The sequence below is a fragment of the Helianthus annuus genome, chromosome 16, assembly GCF_002127325.2.
Source record: "Helianthus annuus cultivar XRQ/B chromosome 16, HanXRQr2.0-SUNRISE, whole genome shotgun sequence".
NCBI lineage: Eukaryota > Viridiplantae > Streptophyta > Magnoliopsida > Asterales > Asteraceae > Helianthus > Helianthus annuus.
Genome location: NC_035448.2, coordinates 119,778,928 through 119,783,973, shown reverse-complemented (window position 1 = coordinate 119,783,973; position 5,046 = coordinate 119,778,928). Strand labels below are relative to the sequence as shown.

Genomic DNA, 5,046 nt, shown 5'->3' with positions numbered 1-5,046 from the left:
TTCATCTTGTCTATCTGTTTTTATTTTTATTTTATTTTTCAGCATTTAGTTAGTTTTATTTTCTTAGTTTAAAAATCTTTTTCTTATTTTTTGATTTGATTAGACGTTGAGGATAAACCGGTACTAAAATCTCTTGTGTCCTTGGACGACCTCGGTATCTTACCAACACTATACTACGTCCACGATGGGTGCACTTGCCCATATGTGTGTTTAGTGTTAGTAAATATCGTGTTTTATAAATTTAAAACTTGGCTAAAAAGGGTAAAAAGGGCTTAAAATATACATCAAAATTATAACACACTTCACGCACATCAAGTTTTTGGCGCCGCTGCCGGGGACACAAGGATTTTAAGAAAGTTAGGAATCAACGGCCTAATCATTTTTTTTCTTTTCTTTTTAATTTTTTAGGATTTTCTTAGTTTTTCAGCTTCTGCAGAGCTCAGCACGGGCCGTGCCTGGTCGGACCCGGGCCGTGCCCAGCAGTGTTACTGGCAGTTTTTAGTTTTCCGAGTTACAGAAGGCTGACCACGGGGCCTTGTCGGTGCAACACGGGGCCATGTCCAACTCTCCAGTAACAGGGATCCGGAAAACAATCACTGTAACTCCGACCACGGGCCGTGTTCACTGAGCACGGGGCCGTGGTGAACCTTCTGACCAACATTCTTTTCTGTTTTTGTTGCAGGACTTGGAACCAGACGCTATCTCTACGTAGTGTATGAGCTCCAGTTCTAATAAAGACATAAAAGAACCTCTAGAAGAACCCGAACGCTTTCTCAGAAAAAGACTGAAAGCTAAAAGCCAAGAGAAGGTTTCGGGGAACCCACTTCCAATGGCGGACCAACGTACCCTCATGGATTATCTACGGCCCACCGTAGGTAATCTCGGCGCCGCTATCAATGCACCAAATGTTGAAGCCAATAACTTCGAACTTCGACCGCATTTGATACAGATGCTTCAGAACTCCGCAACCTTCCATGGGCTTGCGGACGAGGATCCCCATCTACATATTACTAATTTCTTTGAAATATGTGATACCTTTCAGATCAATGGAGCATCAAATGACGCCATCCGCCTCTGAATGTTTCCTTTTTCACTAAAAGACCGAGCAAAAGCTTGGCTTAACGCCCTCCCAGCTGGATCGGTAAACACCTGGGATGAACTAGCCCAAAAATTTCTATATAAGTATTTCCCTCCCGCTAAAACGGCTAAATTAATGACTGAGATTAATACATATTCACAAAAGGACGGGGAATCCTTATATGAAATTTGGGAAAGGTTCAAGGAGCTATTGCGAAAGTGTCCACATCACGGCCTTGCGATATGGCAACAAGTGTCCACTTTCTATAATGGGCTGTTGCCACACACAAGGCAAACACTGGACTCTAGCTCCGGGGGACTTTTAGGTAATCGCCACCCGCGTGAAATATATAATCAAATTGAGGAAATTGCTCAAACCAATTTTCAGTGGCACACTCCCCGAGGCAATAAATCCATTGCCCCGGGCGCCCATAAGGTTGATGAAAGCACTTCTTTACAAGCCCAAATCGAGGCCCTTTCTTCGAAAATAAAAAATTGGAAATGACAAAAACGGTCTCGGTTATGGCTTGTGAAGGGTGTGGTGGGCCACATGAAAATTGGAGTTGTATGAAAGAAACAGACGATCAACAAGAATCGGTAAACTACATTGATAATAGACCTAGGCCGTCGGGTCCCCCAACGGGCACCTACAACCAAGGATGGCGAAATCACCCTAACCTTGGTTAGAGAGAACCCGGCAATAGTAGTAACCAAAAAAACCAACGAACGAACTTTCAACAACCTAGAAATGAGTCACAAAATTTCCCTCAACAACAAGGTGGACGAGAAAGGCTTGAAGATACTATATCTCGCCTCATCTCCGACACTGAAAAGAAAAACTCGGAGAGGTTTCTACAATTAGAATAAAATTTTAGAAATCAACAAGCTAGTATTCAAAACATCGAAAAACAAATAAGTCAACTAGCACAAAATTTCTCCGAGAGACCACAAGGCGCGTTACCAAGCAATACCAAAACAAACCCAAAAGCGCAAGTTCATCTCATAACATTACGGAACCGCACCGTTGGTCCTACGGAAGGCCCGCCGCCGCCTACCGAGGAGACCATAACGCCGCCCCTACAAGAGAAGGGTTCCCCTCCCTCACCAGAGCCTACCAAGGCTCCTCGAGTTCCGTACCCTGGTAGGTTAATCCGTCAAAAGACCAATGAGCAATTCGCAAAATTCGAAAGTCTACTAAAACAATTGCATGTCAACATTCCTTTCATTGATGTCCTAACCCAAATGCCTAAATACTCTAAGTTCATGAGGGACATCCTCACTCATAAAAGGAAAATTGAAACATTGCAATTAGTTAACTTAGGCGAAGAATGCTCTTCCCTCGTACTCAACAAACTCCCCCAAAAGAAAATCGATCCCGGAAGCTTCACAATTCCTTGCTCGATCGGGGACTCCCCCGTTCGTAATGCACTAGCCGACCTTGGGGCTAGCATTAACCTCATGCCCTCATCAATGTTCAAAAGACTCGGCCTAGGAAAAACGAGTCCTACAAAAATGAGCATACAACTTGCTGATCGATCCATCAAATTCCCGCAAGGTGTCGTTGAAAATCTCCTAGTGAAAGTCGACAAATTCGTCTACCCGGCCGACTTTGTCATACTTGATATGGAAGAGGACACCGAAGTCCCCCTCATACTAGGGAGACCATTTCTCGCCACCGCACAAGCAGTGGTAGACATGAATGACGGAACACTCACTTTAAAATATGGGGATGATGAAGTAAAGTTCGGGGTTGGGAAGAGAATAGAGGACGATGATCCGGTCAATTACATGAAGGTTATTGATTCGAGTTTGGATGATGCTCTCCGACGGTGCAACATGGGATGCAAAACATCCCGCTCAGAAAACATATAACCTTGCCTTGGGTCTAGCCAAGGACCCTTATAAACGTGGCGCACCACGGAGGCAATCCGCGGAACTATCCTTAGTTTAAGTTTAATCTTTTAGTTTTTATTTGCAGGAATAAAACACACTCATGGTGGTCAAGGATGACAAGGGAAACGAGAAACATGGCCCCATGCACAAAAACAAGGCCATCCGACAACAATTTCTCTATTACAGTAAGCTCAGTACGGGCCGTGCCCAGCCAACACGGCCCCATGCTGAACACCCTGCAGACAAATGCCCAGTTCAGGTAACTGGACACGGGTCGTGCTCATTGAACACGCCCCCGTGTCCAGGCTTCTGTTTTCTTTACCTTAATTATTGTTACTGGCACCTGAACACGGGGTCGTGCCCGGTCCCCACGGGGCCGTGTCCAGACTGCCAGTAACATAAATTTTTGCTTTTAACAGCATTTTGCACATTCAATCAACCTAAAAATTTATTTTTGGGACACATTGAGGACAATGTGTAATTTAAGTGTGGGAGGGATGCTAAAACCTTGAATTTTGCAAGTCCTAATAACAAGCCTTACACAAAACTCTATTGGAACCGCTAATCACCCCAAATTTTTTCAAAAATTTTCATTTTTTTTTACTTGTCTAAAGTTTAAGTTGGGAATTTTAAGATTAACAAGGTTATATTTTTACAAGTTTACAACCGATAGCGTCGTGATAAAAAGAACCAACATAAGAAAATTATGAAACGGCATGACAAGCTTAGTTAAAATTCGATTATATATACTTGATCACATAAAAACTCATTCCCACAAAAGTGAGTTTTGAGCCTTTATTGAGCATACAAATATACATCTTTACGCTAAATGCTCATTTTTCGTTTCTTGTGTGAATAGCCGCTTGGTTCTTACGACTCTAGAACTTGCCACGACAATTCATTCCTGGTCCTTACCAACTTAAACCCAAGTAAGTAAATGATGGAGGCATTAGGACTAACCCTTTTTTCTTTCAACACCATTATTTTTATTTTTCTTTTCACCTACCCAAAAACTCCCCCTAATTAGCCCCTTTGAGCCTAAACCTTTTCGTTTCTTAACCCCAAAACTCTTCTTACCCACCAATTTTATTTTTACCTTTTATTTTAGTAACAAGCTCGGTTTTCATGTGACTAAAAAAAATTATTATTTACAATGAAGTTAGAAATAAACAAACAAATCTCTTCAAACAAAGGCTTGTTTGAATAAATACTTCGTTAAAAAATAAAAAGTCACAAAAACAAAATGTTTTACGAAAACCGACGCTTTTTACGACTTTCCCCTTTTCTACTAACCACTAACCCAACTACCCACCTTTAGCCCAAGCCTAACCCTTCACCCAAAAAGTCCTTTTGATATTTACAAAGGTATAAAGTTAAAAAAGGAGGAGGATTGATTGCTTGGCAAGCTTATGGTAAGAATAAGTTCCATGCCGCTCTCGAGTGATTCACTAAAAATACACCTTCGGCCGAGTGTGAGTGATTTCTCCCGTGAGGTATGTGAACTTGTATATAAATGGAATTTTAGAAAGGTATGTTATGCCTTAATAAATAATTTACCTTATGAAAAGTATTTAATAAATCATGACGAATAAGATTGTAAATAAATAAAGATAAAACCCAATAAAGATCTTCGATTCCCGACACTCTATGACAAGCCAAAACCTTCTCTTCTACCCATTCCATTTGGGAGTGTAAGCCACATATTAAAGAGTTTTGCTTGAGGACAAGCAAAAGTTCAAGTGTGGGGATATTTAATGTGTGTAAAATGCAACATATAAATTACATCAAATGAGGCATAAAACTAACCCTTTTTAAGTACTAAAGTTGGAAAAAGTGTGTTTTTGTCTTCCTTTTGTATTTTCAGGATTAAATGAGCTCAAATTAACAAAAGAAGCAAAAAGACAGCTAAATCTAGCATAAATACAAGAAAAAGAACAAAAGTGGATTGCCCGACCCCTCAACAGCATCCTCCCAAGAAAAATAGAGAAGGCAGAAGACTGAACACGCCCCGTGCTCAACGAGCACGGGGCCGTGCCCAAGAAGCAGCAGAAAAGACAAACCTGTAGAAGCTTCTAT

At 41.3% G+C, this 5,046-nt stretch overlaps 1 non-coding gene across 1 annotated transcript; it reads right to left on the bottom strand.

Annotated features, from left to right (window-relative positions):
* Positions 1 to 1,207: 1,207 nt before the first annotated feature.
* LOC118488605 lies at positions 1,208 to 1,314 on the bottom strand. Its single transcript, XR_004885149.1, has one exon. It is a non-coding gene; the product is annotated as a small nucleolar RNA R71 (small nucleolar RNA).
* Between the last annotated feature and the right edge of the window lie 3,732 nt (positions 1,315 to 5,046).